Below are 17,529 nucleotides of genomic sequence, written 5' to 3' on the forward strand. Positions count from 1 at the left end.
GTGATACTGGGGTGTGGGGGTTGGGGTGTGATACTGGGGTGGGTGGAGGGTGTGATGCTGGGGTATGGGGCTGGAGGATGTGATACTGGGGTATGGGGGAGTAGGGTGTGATATTGAGGTGTGGGGGTGAAGGGTGTGATGCTGGGGTGTGGGGGTGGAGGGTATGATACTGGGGTGTGGGGGTGGAGGGTGTGATACTGGGGTGTGGCGATGTAGGGTGTGATATTGGGGTGGGGGTGGACGGTGTGATACTGGGGTGTGGGGGTGGGTGTGTGATACTGGGCTGGGGGTGGAGGGTGTGATACTGGGGTGTGCGGGTGGAGGGTGTGATACTGGAGTGTGTGGGTGGAGGGTGTGATACTGCAGTGGGGTGGAGGGTGTGATACTGTGGTGTGCGGGTGGAGGGTGTGATACTGGAGTGTGTGGGTGGAGGGTGTGATATTTACGTGTGGGGTTGGAGGGTGTGATACTGGGGTGTGCGGGTGGAGGATGTGATACTGGGGTGTGGGGGTGGAGGGTGTGACACTGGGGGGTGGGGGTGGAGAGTGATACTGGCGTGTGGGGTGGAGGGTGTGATACTGGGATGTCGGGATGGAGGGTGTGATACTGGGGTGTGGGGTGGAGGGTGTGATACTGGTGTGTCTAGGGATGGAGGGTGTGATACTGGGGTGTGGGGTGGAGGGTGTGATACTGGGTGTGCGGGTGGAGGATGTGATACTGGGGTGTGGGGGTGGAGGGTGTGATACTGGAGTGTGTGGTTGGAGGGTGTGATATTGGGGTGGGGTTGGAGGGTGTGATACTGCGGTGTGGGGGTGGAAGGTGTGTTACTGGTGTGTGGGAATGCAGGGTGTGATGCTGGGGTGGGGGTGGAGGGTGTGATACTGGGGTGTGCGGTTGGAGGATTTGATACTGGGGTGGGGGGTGGAGGGTGTGATACTGGGGTCTGCGGGTGGAGGATGTGATACTGGTGTGAGGGGCTGGATGGTGTGATACTGGGGTGTGCCGGTGGAGGGTGTGATACTGGTGTGTGGGGCTGGAGGGTGTGATACTGGTGTGTGGGGCTGGAGGGTGTGATACTGGGGTGTGGGGGTGGAAGGTGTGTTACTGGAGTTTGGGGGTGGAGTGTGTGATACTGGGGTGTGCGGGTGGAGGGTGTGATACTGGGGTTTGGGGGTGGAGGGTGTGATACTGGGGTGTGGGGGTGGAGGATGTGATACTGGGGTGGGGTGGAGGGTGTAATACTGGAGTGTGTGGGTGGAGGGTGTGATATTTGCGTGTGGGGGTGGAGGGTGTGATACTGGGGTGTGCGGGTGGAGGGTGTGACACTGGGGAGTGGGGGTGGAGAGTGATACTGGCGTGTGGGGTGGAGGGTGTGACACTGGAATGTCGGGATGGAGGGTGTGATACTGGGGTGTGGGGTGGAGGGTGTGATACTGGTGTGTGGGGATGGAGGGTGTGATACTGGGGTGTGGGGTGGAGGGTGTGATACTGGGTGTGCGGGTGGAGGATGTGATACTGGGGTGTGGGGGTGGAGGGTGTGATACTGGAGTGTGTGGTTGGAGGGTGTGATATTGGGGTGGGGTTGGAGGGTTTGATACTGCGGTGTGGGGGTGGAGGGTGTGATACTGGGGTGTGGGGTTGGAGGGTGTGATACTGGGGTGGGGGTGGAGGGTGTGATACTGGGGTGTGCGGGTGGAGGATGTGATAATGGGGTGTGGGGGTGGAGGGTGTGATACTGGGGTGGGGGTGGAGGGTGTGATACTGGAATGTGTGCCGGTGGAAGGTGTGATACTGGGGTGTGGGGGTGGGGGTTGTGATACTGGGGTGGGGGTGGAGGGTGTGATACTGGGGTGTGCCGGTGGAGGGTGTGCCGGTGGGGGGTGTGATACTGATGTGTGGGGGTGGAGGGTGTGATACTGGGGTGTGGGGGTGAAGGGTGTGATACTGGGGTGTGAGGGTGGGGGGGGTGATACTGGGGTCGGGGTTTGGAGGGTGTGATACTGGGGTGTGCCGGTGGATGGTGTGATACTGGGGTGTGGGGGTGGAGGGTGTGATACTGGGGTGTGGGGGTGAGGGTGTGATACTGGGGTGGGTGGAGGGTGTGATGCTGGGGTGTGGGGCTGGAGGATGTGATACTGGGGTATGGGAGTGGAGGGTGTGATACTGAGGTGTGGGGGTGGAGGGTGTGATGCTGGGGTGTGGGGGTGGAGGGTATGATACTGGGGTGTGGGGGTGGAGGGTGTGATACTGGGGTGTGGCGATGTAGGGTGTGATATCGGAGTGGGGGTTGACGGTGTGATACTGGGGTGTGGGGGTAGGTGTGTGATACTGGGCTGGGGGTGGAGGGTGTGATACTGGGGTGTGCGGGTGGAGGGTGTGATACTGGAGTGTGTGGGTGGAGGGTGTGATACTGCAGTGGGGTGGAGGGTGTGATACTGTGGTGTGCGGGTGGAGGGTGTGATACAGGAGTGTGTGGGTGGAGGGTGTGATATTTACGTGTGGGGTTGGAGGGTGTGATACTGGGGTGTGCGGGTGGAGGATGTGATACTGGGGTGTGGGGGTGGAGGGTGTGACACTGGGGGGTGGGGGTGGAGAGTGATACTGGCGTGTGGGGTGGAGGGTGTGATACTGGGATGTCGGGATGGAGGGTGTTATACTGGGGTGTGGGGTGGAGGGTGTGATACTGGTGTGTGGGGATGGAGGGTGTGATACTGGGGTGTGGGGTGGGGGGTGTGATACTGGGTGTGCGGGTGGAGGATGTGATACTGTGGTGTGGGGGTGGAGGGTGTGATACTGGGGTGTGGGGCTGTAGGGTGTGATATTGGGGTGGGGGTGGACGGTGCGATACTGTGGTGTGGGGGTGGGGGTGTGATACTGGGGTGGGGGTGGAGGGTGTGATACTGGGGTGTGCGGGTGGAGGGTGTGATACTGGAATGTGTGGGTGGAGGGTGTGATACTGCAGTGGGGTAGAGGGTGTGATACTGTGGTGTGCGGGTGGAGGGTGTGATACTGGAGTGTATTGGTGGAGGGTGTGATATTTGCGTGTGGGGTTGGAGTGTGTGATACTGGGGTGTGCGGGTGGAGGATGTGATAATGGGGTGTGGGGGTGGAGGGTGTGACACTGGGGGGTGGGGGTGGAGAGTGATACTGGCGTGTGGGGTGGAGGGTGTGACACTGGGATGTCGGGATGGAGGGTGTGATACTGGGGTGTGGGGTGGAGGGTGTGATACTGGTGTGTGGGGATGGAGGTTGTGATACTGGGGTGTGGGGTGGAGGGTGTGATACTGGAGTGTGTGGTTGGAGGGTGTGATATTGGGGTGGGGTTGGAGGGTGTGATACTGCGGTGTGGGGGTGGAGGGTGTGATACTGGGGTGTGGGGGTGGAGGGTGTGATACTGGAGTGTGTGGTTGGAGGGTGTGATATTGGGGTGGGGTTGGAGGGTGTGATACTGCGGTGTGGGGGTGGAGGGTGTGATACTGGGGTGTGGGGTTGGAGGGTGTGATACTGGGGTGGGGGTGGAGGGTGTGATACTGGTGTGTGCGGGTGGAGGATGTGATAATGGGGTGTGGGGGTGGAGGGAGTGATACTGGGGTGTGCGGGTGGAGGATGTGATACTGGGGTGTGGGGGTGGAGGGTGTGATACTGGGGTGTGCCGGTGGAGGGTGTGATACTGGTGTGTGGGGCTGGAGGGTGTGATACTGGTGTGTGGGACTGGAGGGTGTGATACTGGGGTGTGGGGTTGGAAGGTGTGTTACTGGGGTTTGGGGGTGGAGTGTGTGATACTGGGGTGTGCGGGTGGAGGTTGTGATACTGGGGTTTGGAGTTGGAGGGTGTGATACTGGGGTCTGGGGGTGGAGGATGTGATACTGGGGTGTGCCGGTGGAGGATGTGATGCTGGGGTGGGGTGGAGGGTGTGGTACTGGGGTGTGGGGGTGGAGGGTATGATACTGGGGTGGGGGTGCAGGGTGTGATACTGGGGTGTGGATGGAGGGTGTGATATTGGGGTGGAGGTGGAGGGTGTGATACTGGGCTGTGGGGGGGAAGGGTGTGAAACTGGAGTGTGGGGGTGTAGGTTGTGATACTGGTGTGTGGGGGTGGAAGGTGTGATAATGTGGTGGGGGTGGAGGGTGTGATACTGGGGTGTGCGGGTGGAGGATGTGATACTGGGGTTTGGGGGTGGAGGGTGTGATACTGGGGTGTGGGGTTGGAGGGTGTGATACTGGGGTATTGGGGTGGAGGGTGTGATACTGGGGTGTTGGGGTGGAGGGTGTGATACTGGGGTGTGCGGTTGGAGGGTGTGATACTGGGGTGTGGGGATAAGGGTGTGATACTGGGGTGTGCGGGTGGAGGGTGTGATACTGGGGTGTGGGGGTGGAGGGTGTGATACTGGGGTGAGGGGGTGGAGGGTGTGAAACAGGGGTGTGCGGGTGAAGGGTGTGACACTGGGGTGTGGGGCTTGAGGGTGTGATACTGGAGTGTGTGGGTGGAGGGTGTGATCCTGGGGTGTGGGCGTGGAGGGTGTGATACTGGAGTGTGTGAGTGGAGGATTTGATACTGGGGTGTACGGGTGGAGGGTGTGATACTGCGGTGTGCGTTTCGAGGGTGTGATACAGGGGTGTGGGGGTGGAGAGTGCGATACTGGGGTGTGGGAGTGGAGGGTATGCTACTGGGGTGTGAGGTTGATGGATGCGGTAGTGGGGTGGGGGCTGTGATACTGATGTGTAAGGGTAGAGGATGTAACGGTGTGAGGGTGTGGCACTGTAGTGTGTGGATGGATGGGTGTGATTCAGGAGTGTGGGGTGGTGATACTGGAGTGTGGGGTTGGAAGGTGTCTTACTGGGATTTCGGGATGGAGGGTGTGATACTAGGGTGGGGGTGAGGGTCTGATACTGGGTTGTGGGGGTGGAGGGTGTGATACTGGGGTGTGCGGGTGGAGGGTATGGTACAGGGGTGTGGGGGTGGAGTGTGTGATACTGGGGTGGGGGTGGAGGTTGTGATCCTGGGTTTTGGGGGTGGAGGGGGTGTTACTGGAGTGTGGGGGTGGAGGGTGTGATATTGGTGTGGGGGTGGAGGGTGTGATACTGGGGTGTGGGGTTGGAGGGTGTGATACTGGGGTGGGGGTGGAGGGTGTGATACTGGTGTGTGAGGGTGGAAGGTGTGATACTGGGGTTTCGGGGAGGAGGGTGTGATACTGGGGAGTTGGGGTGGAGGGTGTGATACTGGGGTGTGGAGGTGGAGGGGGTGATACTGGGGTGTGGGGTGGAGGGTGTGATACTGGGGTGTGGGGGTGGAGGGTATGGTACAGGGGTGTGGGGGTGGAGTGTGTGATACTGGGGTGGGGGTGGAGGTTGTGATCCTGGGTTTTGGGGGTGGAGGGGGTGTTACTGGAGTGTGGGGGTGGAGGGTGTGATACTGGGGTGTGCGGGTGGAGGGTGTGATACTGGGGTGGGGGTGGAGGGTGTGATACTGGTGTGTGAGGGTGGAAGGTGTGATACTGGGGTTTCGGGGAGGAGGGTGTGATACTGGGGAGTGGGGGTGGAGGGTGTGATACTGGGGTGTGGAGGTGGAGGGGGTGATACTGGGGTGTGGGGTGGAGGGTGTGATACTGGGGTGTGGGGGTGGAGGGTGTGATACCGGGGTGTGGGTTTGGACGATGTGATACTGGGGTGTGTGGGTGGAGGGTGTGATATTGGTGTGGGGGTGGAGGGTGTGATACTGGGGTGTGGGGTTGGAGGGTGTGATACTGGGGTGGGGGTGGAGGGTGTGATACTGGTGTGTGAGGGTGGAAGGTGTGATACTGGGGTTTCGGGGAGGAGGGTGTGATACTGGGGAGTGGGGGTGGAGGGTGTGATACTGGGGTGTGGAGGTGGAGGGGGTGATACTGGGGTGTGGGGTGGAGGGTGTGATACTGGGGTGTGGGGGTGGAGGGTGTGATACCGGGGTGTGGGTTTGGACGATGTGATACTGGGGTGTGTGGGTGGAGGGTGTGATACTGGTGTGTGGGGGTGGAGGGTGTGATACTGGGCTGGGGGTGGAGGGTGTGATACTGGAATGTGTGCCGGTGGAAGGTGTGATACTGGGGTGTGGGGGTGGGGGGTGTGATACTGGGGTAGGGGTGGAGGGTGTGATACTGGGGTGTGCCGGTGGAAGGTGTGCCGGTGGGGTGTGTGGTACTGATGTGTGGGGGTGGAGGGTGTGATACTGGGGTGTGGGGGTGGAGGGTGTGATACTGGGGTGTGAGGGTGGGGGGGGGGTGATACTGGGGTGGGGGTGGAGGGTGTGATACTGGGGTGTGCCGGTGGAGGGAGTGACACTGGGGTGTGGGGTTGGAGGGTGTGATACTGGGGTGTGCCGGTGGATGGTGTGATACTGGGGTGTGGGGTTGGAGGGTGTGATACTGGGGAGTAGGGTGTGATACTGGGGTGGGGTTGAGGGTGTGATACTGGGGTGTGCCGGTGGAGGGTGTGATACTGGGGTGTGGGGGTGGAGGGTGTGATACTGGGGTGTGGGGGTGGGGGGGTGATACTGGGGTGGGTGGAGGGTGTGATGCTGGGGTGTGGGGCTGGAGGATGTGATACTGGGGTATGGGGGTGGAGGGTGTGATACTGAGGTGTGGGGGTGGAGGGGGTGATGCTGGGGTGTGGGGGTGGAGGGTATGATACTGGGGTGTGGGGGTGGAGGGTGTGATACTGGGGTGTGGCGATGTAGGGTGTGATATTGGGGTGGGGGTGGACGGTGTGATACTGGGGTGTGGGGGTGTGATACTGGGCTGGGGGTGGAGGGTGTGATACTGGGGTGTGCGGGTGGAGGGTGTGGTACTGGAGTGTGTGGGTGGAGGGTGTGATACTACAGTGTGGTAGAGGGTGTGATGCTGTGGTGTGCGGGTGGAGGGTGTGATACTGGAGTGTGTGGGTGGAGGGTGTGATATTTGCGTGTGGGGTTGGAGGGTGTGATACTGGGGTGTGCGGGTGGAGGATGTGATACTGGGGTGTGGGGGTGGTGGGTGTGACACTGGGGGGGGTGGGGGTGGAGAGTGATACTGGCGTTTGGGGTGGAGGGTGTGATACTGAGATGTCGGGATGGTGGGCGTGATACTGGGGTGTGGGGTGGAGGGTGTGATACTGGTGTGTGGGGATGGAGGGTGTGATACTGGGGTGTGGGGTGGAGTGTGTGATACTGGGTGTGCGGGTGGAGGATGTGATACTGGGGTGTGGGGGTGGAGGGTGTGATACTGGAGTGTGTGGTTGGAGGGTGTGATATTGGGGTGGGGTTGGAGGTTGTGATACTGCGGTGTGGGGGTGGAAGGTTTGTTACTGGTGTGTGGGAATGCAGGGTGTGATACTGGGGTGGGGGTGGAGGGTGTGATACTGGGGTGTGCGGGTGGAGGATTTGATACTGGAGTGGGGGTTGGAGGGTGTGATACTGGGGTCTGCGGGTGGAGGATGTGATACTAGTGTGTGGGGCTGGATAGTGTGATACTGGGGTGTGCCGGTGGAGGGTGTGATACTGGTGTGTGGGGCAGGAGGGTGTGATACTGGTGTGTGGGGCTGGAGGGTGTGATACTGGGGTGTGGGGGTGGAAGGTGTGTTACTGGAGTTTGGGGGTGGAGTGTGTGATACTGGGGTGTGCGGGTCGAGGGTGTGATACTGGGGTTTGGGGGTGGAGGGTTTGATACTGGGGTGTGGGGGTGAAGGATGTGATACTGGGGTGTGCCGGTGGAGGATGTGATACTGGGGTGGGGTGGAGGGTTTGATACTGGACTGTGTGGGTGGAGAGTGTGATACTGCAGTGGGGTGGAGTGTGTGATACTGTGGTGTGCGGGTGGTGGGTGTGATACTGGAGTGTGTGGGTGGAGGGTGTGATATTTGCGTGTGGGGGTGGAGGGTGTGATACTGGGGTGTGCGGGTGGAGGATGTGATACTGGGGTGTGGGGGTGGAGGGTGTGACACTGGGGAGTGGGGGTGGAGAGTGATACTGGCGTGTGGGGTGGAGGGTGTGATACTGGGATGTCGGGATGGAGGGTGTGATACTGGGGTGTGGGGTGGAGGGTGTGATACTGGTGTGTGGGGATGGAGGGTGTGATACTGGAGTGTGTGGTTGTAGGGTGTGATATTGGGGTGGGGTTGGAGGGTGTGATACTGCGGTGTGGGGGTGGAAGGTGTGTTACTGGAGTGTGGGGTTGGAGGGTGTGATACTGGGGTGGGGGTGGAGGGTGTGATACTGGGGTGTGCGGGTGGAGGATGTGATAATGGGGTGTGGGGGTGGAGGGAGTGATACTGGGGTGTGCGGGTGGAGGATGTGATACTGGGGTGTGGGGGTGGAGGGTGTGATACTGGGGTGTGCCGGTGGAGGGTGTGATACTGGTGTGTGGGGCTGGAGGGTGTGATACTGGGGTGTGGGGTTGGAAGGTGTGTTACTGGGGTTTGGGGGTGGAGTGTGTGATACTGGGGTGTGCGGGTGGAGGTTGTGATACTGGGGTTTGGAGTTGGAGGGTGTGATACTGGGGTGTGGGGGTGGAGGATGTGATACTGGGGTGTGCCGGTGGAGGATGTGATACTGGGGTGGGGTGGAGGGTGTGGTACTGGGGTTTGGGGGTGGAGGGTGTGATACTGGGGTGGGGGTGCAGGGTGTGATACTGGGGTGTGGATGGAGGGTGTGATACTGGGGTGGGGGTGGAGGGTGTGATACTGGGCTGTGGGGGTTGAGGGTGTGATACTGGGGTGTGCGGCTGGATGGTGTGATGCTGGGGGAAGGAGGTTGCGATACTGGGGCGTGGGGGGCAGGGTGTGATACTGGGGTGTGGGGAGGAGAGTATGATATTGTGTGTGGGGGTGGTGTTTGTGGCGATGGTTTGCAAGGCTCTCCCCAGCCAGTTGTGCCAGAGGCCAACTCCGCAGCCAGCACTGTAAGTGTCTCTCCCCGCTGGCACCCCTCCCTGTGCCCGTCTCCAGCCAGCCCCACGAGTGCATTCCTGCCAGTCGTGCCAGTTCCCTCCTGCCAGTGCGCTTCCAGGCAGGACTCCCAGTGCTAACCACCATCCAGCCCTGCCAATGAGCCCCCAGCCGAACCTGCCCCTGCCCCGATCCCCACACAATCCTGCCCGTGGATCACCCACACTCCCACAGCCAGCCCTGCCAGTGCTCCAGCACCACCCTCACAGCCAATCACGCCATGGTGCTGCCTCTGTTGGTGCCACCAGCTGTCATACTGAATTCGGGGTTTCTGATTGGCTGCGGCGAAGGCAGTCTGAACGCGGATTTTCTGATCGGTTGAACGTTCTATCAGTCAGTATTCCCAGTTCCCAGATTGGCTCCACTGTGTTGTCAGGTCGCATGGCCAATTGCCTGATTGGCTGAGGCCACTTTCAACCTGCAGCTGGAGTTCCTGATTGACTAACGTTCTGTCAGTCAGCAGCTAGAGATCCTGATTGGCTAAGGGGCTGTCAGTCAGCGGCTGGAGTTCCTGATTGGCTGAGGGGCGGTTAGGCTGGAGCTGCTGATTGGCTGAGGGGCTGTCGGTCAGTGGCTGAAGGTGCTGATTGGCTGAGGGGCTGTCAGTCAGTTTTATTTACACATTAGCACATTAATTTAATAATTGATAGAACCGGGTATTTCAGCACGATCTTGATCTGCTCCCTGAACCTGGACTGAGTCACCACATAAATAAATGTGTTTGTGCAGCAATTTAAATCCAGCAGCATATATCCGACTTGTTGTAAATTATATTGAGGAAGGGTGAGGTTATGTAATCCTCTCACTTCAACACAGAAAAATTTAATAACAAACACGGTCCAGAGGAGAATGAAAGCTCCGGAGATGCTGAAGAGTAAAATCATTGACTTCCTTCTGCTCTCCATCTCTGGGTCTTTGCGATTGTCTCCCTGACTCTGAGCCCTCAGTGCCTTCCGGACTCGACTGGTGAGCAAAATGTGTCTGACTGTCAGAGCGTTGATCAACAGGATTGAGAAGAACGGGATCAATGGGGTTAAAACCTTACCAAGCCAGTTATATCCTACCCATCCTGGGTCGGTGAAATAGCTGCTCTTTGTCCGACAGAGCCACTGGACATTGTCGATTAACCCCCAAGGTTCATACGTAAAGTACAGGGGGATGTTTTTTACAAAGAGCAGGAGGCCGCTTGCTGACAGAACCACAGCCGCAGTTTTCCCGGTGCAATATTTAGTTTTCAGTTTCTGGCAGCGAATGGCCACAAATCGGTCAAAGGAGAAAGCGAGGGTGAACCAGACAGAACACTCCCCAGCTGCAGAGAGCAGGACAGAGCGAATACGGCACACAGGGGTGAGGTCCAGGAAATTCGGGGGGAAATAATAACCATTGATCTTGTTCAGTATGGGGTTAGTGATGATAAACAGCAGATCCGCCATTGCCATGGCCACCAGGTAGCGAGTGGTGCAGGTAGAGAGGCCACACTTCCCCCGACAGAGAATCACAATTCCCAGTAAATTAACTGTCAGAGAGAGAAAGGAGAGACGCGGGAAATTACTGGATAATGAATCTCCTTGTCTGAACCAAGAGACAATTTCAGCATCAATATAATGGACAGTGGGCGGGTAGCAGTGTTGGGAGAGGAGTGGGAACAGAGATTAACATTGCAGGAAGGGAAGTAGAAAATATAACTCCAGTGCTTAAGATGGGGAATGGGGGAAGAGTGTGAATTGCAGCCCTGTCAGTTTGATGGCAGTGGTAGGAAAATGTTTAGAATTCAGATACCTATTGGAGAGGTTACATTTCTCATTTAGTCTGATTTACAGGATTCACCAGGCCGGCCAGGTCTCCCAAAGCGGATACAAACATACCAGAGATTGTCATCCCTGCTCAATTATTGGACCACACCGCGGATTGGACCGTTCCCTGCTCGGGAGTTCTGATGGGGTTGGTCACAACTCCTGGTTTATTTGAGTACTCCAAGACCAATGGAACAAATAAAACAAACGCAGGACCTTCACACTCCCTATCATGGGAGGAATAGAAATATAGAATTATAGTGCAAAAGGAGGCCATTCCGCCCATAGAGTCTACATCGGCCCTTGGAAAGAGAAAACCAGTTAAGCCCACCCCATCCCCATCACCCAGAGACCCCCTATCTAAATTGTTAGGAAACTAAACACTATTTATCATGGCCAATCCACCTAACCTGAACATCTTTGGACTGTGGGAGAAAACCGAAGCACCCGGAGGAAACCCCCGCAGACACGGAGGGCGGGGGGGGGGGAGTGCAGATTCCGCACAGACAGGGAATATAACATGGGACCCTGGAGCTGTGAATCCACTGTGGCAACCACTGTGCTACCGTGCAGCCCAGCCTGTCCAGAATAGAGTCTGTCCCGTCTCCAGAACATTCCAAGGGATCACCCGTCCCAGGTTTAGTCATTCGTAAAACACCCGCTCCCAGGAATCCCCCATTGCCATGGCTGGAACATCCCAACATCACGTTCCCAGAAATCCATCCTCTCCCTGTTTGAAAACTATCCCTGCCAAGCTTTTGTCAGGAACATTCCCGCTCAGGCATTGGACATTCCTCTGGGTTCACTTGGCCGGAACAGACTCTCTCCAGATTCGGACTCATTGCATTCGACAAAAAAGTATAGAAATTCCAAAACAAGGGCGTTAAGATGGAGGAGAAAGTTCCCACTCTGAAGTTGTTGAAATTAAAGTTCGTCCTGCGGGATGTAACATCCGAATTGGAAGATCAGATGTTGCTCCTCCAGCTTGCGTGGGGCTTCGCTGCATTCTTGCCACAGGCCAAGGTCAGACATCTAGGCCTGAGAGCAAGATGCTGAGTTAAAATGGCCGCAACAGGAAGGCTGGGTTAATGCCTGGTGGCTGAGTGAAGGTGTTCCACAAAGCAGCCTCCCAGTCTGTGTTTAGTTTTCTCAATGCAGAGGAGACGGTATTGGCAGCTGCGAAAACAGGAGAACAAATTGAAGGAACAGAAGTGAATCGCTGCTTCACCAGAAAGGAGAGTTTGCTGCTGAGAACCATGCGACAGGAGGAGGTCAAGGGACAGTTGTTGCACCGTCTCTGATTGCAGGGGAAAGTGCTGTGGGCAGGGAAAGGGGTGTGAGGTGTGATCGGGAAGTGGACAAGGGTGTCGAGGAAGGAGCCGTACCTGAGGAATGCAGAAAATGTGTTGTGGGGGAGGTTGGAGAGAGGTGAAGATGTATTTCATGGTCACATCATGCTGAAGTTGGCATAAATGGAGGAGGACTTTCCTTTCAATGTGGAGGCTGATGGTGTGGAAAGTGAGGATAACGGAACCCTATCATGTTTCCGGGAGGGAGGGAGGTCTGTGAGGACAGAGGTGTGAGAAATGAATTGAGCACGATTGAGAGGCCTGTCAACAAAAGGAAGGTGGGGACAGCCCGGGTAAAGGAAAAGACAGACATGCCAGAAGGGCTATTTTCGAACACGTCATCATCAGAACAGAGGCGATGGAGGCGGAGAAAGTGGATGAATGAGGTGCAGTCTTTACAGGAAATAGGGTGTGAGGATCTGTACGCAACCCTCGTGTTGGAGAACGGATGTGCAGAGGGAATGGACATCCATTGTGAAGATAAGGCGGTTCGGGCCAGGAAAATGGACCTAGCTTATATGGCACCAGAGGAATCAGGAATCATATAATCCCTACAGTGCAGAAGGAGGTCATTCGGCCCATTAAATCTGCACCGAACTTCTGAAAGAGTACCTAAGCCAACTTTACTCCCCCACCCTCTGACATCAAACCCCATAATCTAACCTACACAGCTTTTTTTAACAATAAGAAACAATTTAGCATGGCCAATGCACCTAACTTGCACATCTTTGGACTGTGGGTGGAAACCGGAGCACCCGGAGGAAACCCACGAAGGCACAGAGAGAACGTGTAGACTCCGCACGGACAGTGACCCACGCCGGGAATCACTGGGCCACGGTTCCACCAATGTCGGTGGAAAGGGACAGAACGGAGAAAAGTGTATTGCATCAAGATAGGAAGAAATGGGTTTGTTGGGGCTGGAAGAGGCTGAAATAATGGGTCTACTGGGACTTTCCTATTTGTGGATTTTGGGAAGGAGGTAGACGCGGGAGGTCTATGCAGGATCTGTGGAGTTGCGGCACTATGATGACCTGGGCTGTGTCTCCAGAGTCGATGAGGTCAGTGAAAGTCCTGCAAACAATATCGTGATGTTCAGTGGTGGGTTCCGGGTCCAGGGGGAGTTGTCAGGATGTACCTGAGAGTTGGTGCTCAGCCTCTGTGAGGAAGAGGTCAGCACACCAGCCAACAATGGCACCGCCCTTGTGAGCAGCTTAGATGGCCAGGTCAGGGTTGGATATTAGAGAAGGATTGGAGCAAGTTCAGAGGGAGACGGGATAGAGTGGGTGTGAGGAACAGAGGCATTGAGACGGTCGATGCCGCATTAACTGATCCCAATGAAAAGATCAAGTGCTGATCGGAAGCCAGAGGGTGGAATATATGTGGAGGGAAATTACTGGAGACGGATGGATTTCAACAACAAATATTCTTAAAATTGAACAAACATTGGTGTTCATTTCAGGATGAATAGACATGAGACAAATATCACAAACCTGTACGAATACTGCACGATTGTGGATTTTATTAATTGTCAGAGTGTAACTGATATCAGTCTGTGTTGGAGCAGTTCAATAGAAAACAGATATCGAGACATTTCACTTCACGCAACAAATATAAAACCATCATCAAAACACAGCAAAACCCTTTCACTCAATTCCAAAAATAAAACAGCTAGAGAGAGAGAGACACACACACACACAGACAGACAGGGAGAGAGAGACACACACACACAAAGACAGGGAGAGAGAGAGAGACACACACACACACAGACAGGGGGAGAGAGAGACACACACACACACAGACAGACAGGGAGAGAGAGAGAGACACACACTCACAGACAGACAGGGAGAGTGAGAGAGACCCACACAGACAGACAGGGAGAGAGAGAGAGAGAGAGACACACACACACACACACAGACAGGGTGAGAGAGAGACACACACACACACACAGACAGACAGGGAGAGTGAGAGAGACACACACACACACAGACAGGGAGAGAGAGACACACACACACACACACACAGAGAGGGAGAGAGAGACACACACACAGACAGACAGGGAGAGTGAGAGAGACACACACACACACAGACAGGGAGAGAGAGACACACACACACAGACAGACAGGGAGAGTGAGAGAGAGACACACACACAGACAGACAGGGAGAGAGAGAGAGAGCTCAATAGAATGGAGCAACGGCGCACCAAATAAAACACAGAATTTCAAAATAGAATGAACTTATTTCAGTTCAGTTCCTTACGCACTCACAATACAATTCTACACGGACATATAGTCCCAGTAATAGATGGACAATACGATCAAATATTAGACTCTGATGAGAGACCCATATTCAGCACAACTATACTTCCAGTATAACTTCCAGTAATCCTTGTTCACTGCTGTCAGATATTCCACTCAGGTTAGTGACCCAAACTCAGTGCAATTCTACACAGACAGATGTTTCCACTGATCCTTATTCACTGCTGTCATATATTCCAGTCTGGTTAGTTATCCACACTACGTTTGATTTAATTCTCACTCCCACAACCTTCCTTCAGAGAGATTGCCTTCACTGAGACCAAATCTGACTTTTAGCAAGATTCCATCAATATAACAACTTCATTGATCAGTGATCCCGTGAGTTACACACGGAGATTTATTGTGAGTTGACGAAAAGCATTCAAACCATGCTGAATGCTTTTTCATCAAGCATGTTGAAAGACATTTGACTTCAGTGAAGTACATCGTTGATTAGGTGTCTGTATAATTGTGAGCACGACATCAGGATTAGACATTTTCAGTCACAGTTTTAAATCAGAGTGCCGCTTACACACAGACTTACACAACTTGAATGGTAATAGTCACTTACCAGGAACACCAACAATAGCAACGATTGGGTAGAATATTTTCTCAGCAATATTGATTGGATAACGCATTTTCAGTGTGAAGTGATGTGTCCTTCGGGCTGTGACAACCTCTCTGTCTGAAACACTGAGGTCATATATTCCAAAAGACTTTAATTTATACCCTGAGGAACTACCTCAGGGATATTGAGGTTGCAACATCGTTGAACATATTTTTCAAAAATGTGAATAAACACATTACGAAATTGGGTTCAGTGAAAGCAAGTATTACTTTTTGAGTGACTGAAGAGTTTCCAAATGCTGGACTGTGTTCATCACATGGATCAACTATCTAAAACTGAAAGGCGGAAAAGAAGGGCTCTTGATCTTTCCATGGATCAGTTAGTGCGACATCGACCGTCTCAATGTCTCCGTTCCTCACACCCACTCTCTCCCGTCTCCCTCTGAACTTGCTCCAATCCTTCTCTAATATCCAACCCTGAACTAGTCATCTAAGCTGCTCACAAGGGCGGTGCCATTATTGGCTGGTGTACTGACCTCTTCCTCACAGAGGCTGAGCACCAACTCTCAGGTACATCCTGCTACCTCCCCCGGACCAGGGCCCCACCAGTGAACATCACGATATTGTTTCCAAGACCTTCACTGACCTCATCGACTCTGGAGACACAGACTCGGTCATCATAGTCCCGCACCCCGCACATCATTCATCGATCTCCCGCTTCTAATTCTTTCCCAAAGTCCACTCAAACAACATCAGTCCCATTTCTGGATCTCAGACTGTTTCAGTGATATCCCTCACTCGACGGTGACCATTCAGTGATTCTGTTCCAATTGTCAGTGTGTTTCTCTGGGTGGTTCCACTGCACTCTGGGGTGTAGCTGCCTCTGTACCTGTGACCATTCAGTGATTCAGTTCCAATTGTCAGTGTGTTTCTCTGGGTGGTTCCACTGCACTCTGGGTGTAGCTGCAGCTTTAACTGTGACCATTCAGTGATTCAGTTCCAATTGTCAGTGTGTTTCTCTGGATGGTTCCACTGCACTCTGGGATATAGCTGTCTCTCTAACTGTGACCATTCAGTGATTCAGTTCCAATTGTCAGTGTGTTTCTCTGGATGGTTCCACTGCAGTCTGGGATGTAGCTGTCTCTGTAACTGTGATAGTTCAGTGATTCAGTTCCAATTGTCAGTGTGTTTCTCTGGGTGGTTCCACTGCACTCTGGGGTGTAGCTGCCTCTGTAACTGTGACCATTCAGTGATTCAGTTCCAATTGTCAGTGTGTTTCTCTGGGTGGTTCCACTGCACTCTGGGGTTTAGCTGTCTCTGAAACTGTGACCATTCAGTGATTCAGTTCAAATTGTCAGTGTGTTTCTCTGGGTCGTTCCACTGCACTCTGGGGTGTAGCTGTCTCTGTAACTGTGACCATTCAGTGATTCAGTTCCAATTGTCAGTGTGTTTCTCTGGGTCGTTCCACTGCACTCTGGGGTGTAGCTGTCCCTGTAACTGTGACCATTCAGTGATTCAGTTCCAATTGTCAGTGTGTTTCTCTGGGTGGTTCCACTGCACTCTGGGGTGTAGCTGCTTCTGTAACTGTGACCATTAGTTATTCAGTTCCATCATCATAGAATTTACAGTGCAGAAGGAGGCCATTCGGCCCATCGAGTCTGCACCGGCTCTTGGAAAGAGCACCCTACCCAAGGTCAACACCGCCACACCATCCCCATAACCCCACCCAACACTAAGGGCAATTTTGGACACTAAGGGCAATTTATCATGGCCAATCCACCTAACCTGCACATCTTTGGACTGTGGGAGGAAACCGGAGCACCCGGAGGAAACCCACGCACACACGGGGAGGATGTGCAGACTCCGCACAGACAGTGACCCAAGCCGGAATCGATCCTTGGACCCTGGAGCTGTGAAGCAATTGTGCTATCCACAAGGTTATCGTGCTGCCCCAAAGTTCCAGTTATAGTGCATTTCTCTGGGTGGTTCCACTGCACTCTGGGATGTAGCTGTCTCTATAACTGTGAACATTCAGTGATTCAGTCCCAATTGTCACTGTGTTTCTCTGGGTGTTTCTACTGCACTCCGGGGAGTCGCTGTCTCAGTAACTGTGACCATTCAGTGATTCAGTTCCAATTGTCAGTTTGTTTCTCTTGGTGGTTCTACTGCACTCTGGGGTGTAGCTGCCTCTGTAACTCTGACCATTCAGTGATTCAGTGATTCAGTTCCAATTCTCAGTGTGTTTCTCTGGGTGCTTCCACTGCACTCTGGGGTGTAGCTGCCTCTGTAACTGTGACCATTCAGTGATTCAGTTCCAATTGTCAGTGTGTTTCTCTGGGTGGTTCCACTGCACTCTGGGGTGTAGCTGCCTCTCTCTGTAACTTTGACCATTCAGTGATTCAGTTCCAATTGTCAGTGTGTTTCTCTGGGTGGTTCCACTGTACTCTGGGGTGTAGCTGTCTCTGTACCTGTGACCATTCAATGATTCAGTTCCAATTCTCAGTGTGTTTCTCTGCGTGGGTCCGCCGCACTCTGGCGTGTAGCTGTCTCTTTACCTGTGACCATTCAGATATTA

The sequence above is a fragment of the Scyliorhinus torazame genome, unplaced genomic scaffold, assembly GCF_047496885.1.
Source record: "Scyliorhinus torazame isolate Kashiwa2021f unplaced genomic scaffold, sScyTor2.1 scaffold_309, whole genome shotgun sequence".
Lineage (NCBI taxonomy): Eukaryota > Metazoa > Chordata > Chondrichthyes > Carcharhiniformes > Scyliorhinidae > Scyliorhinus > Scyliorhinus torazame.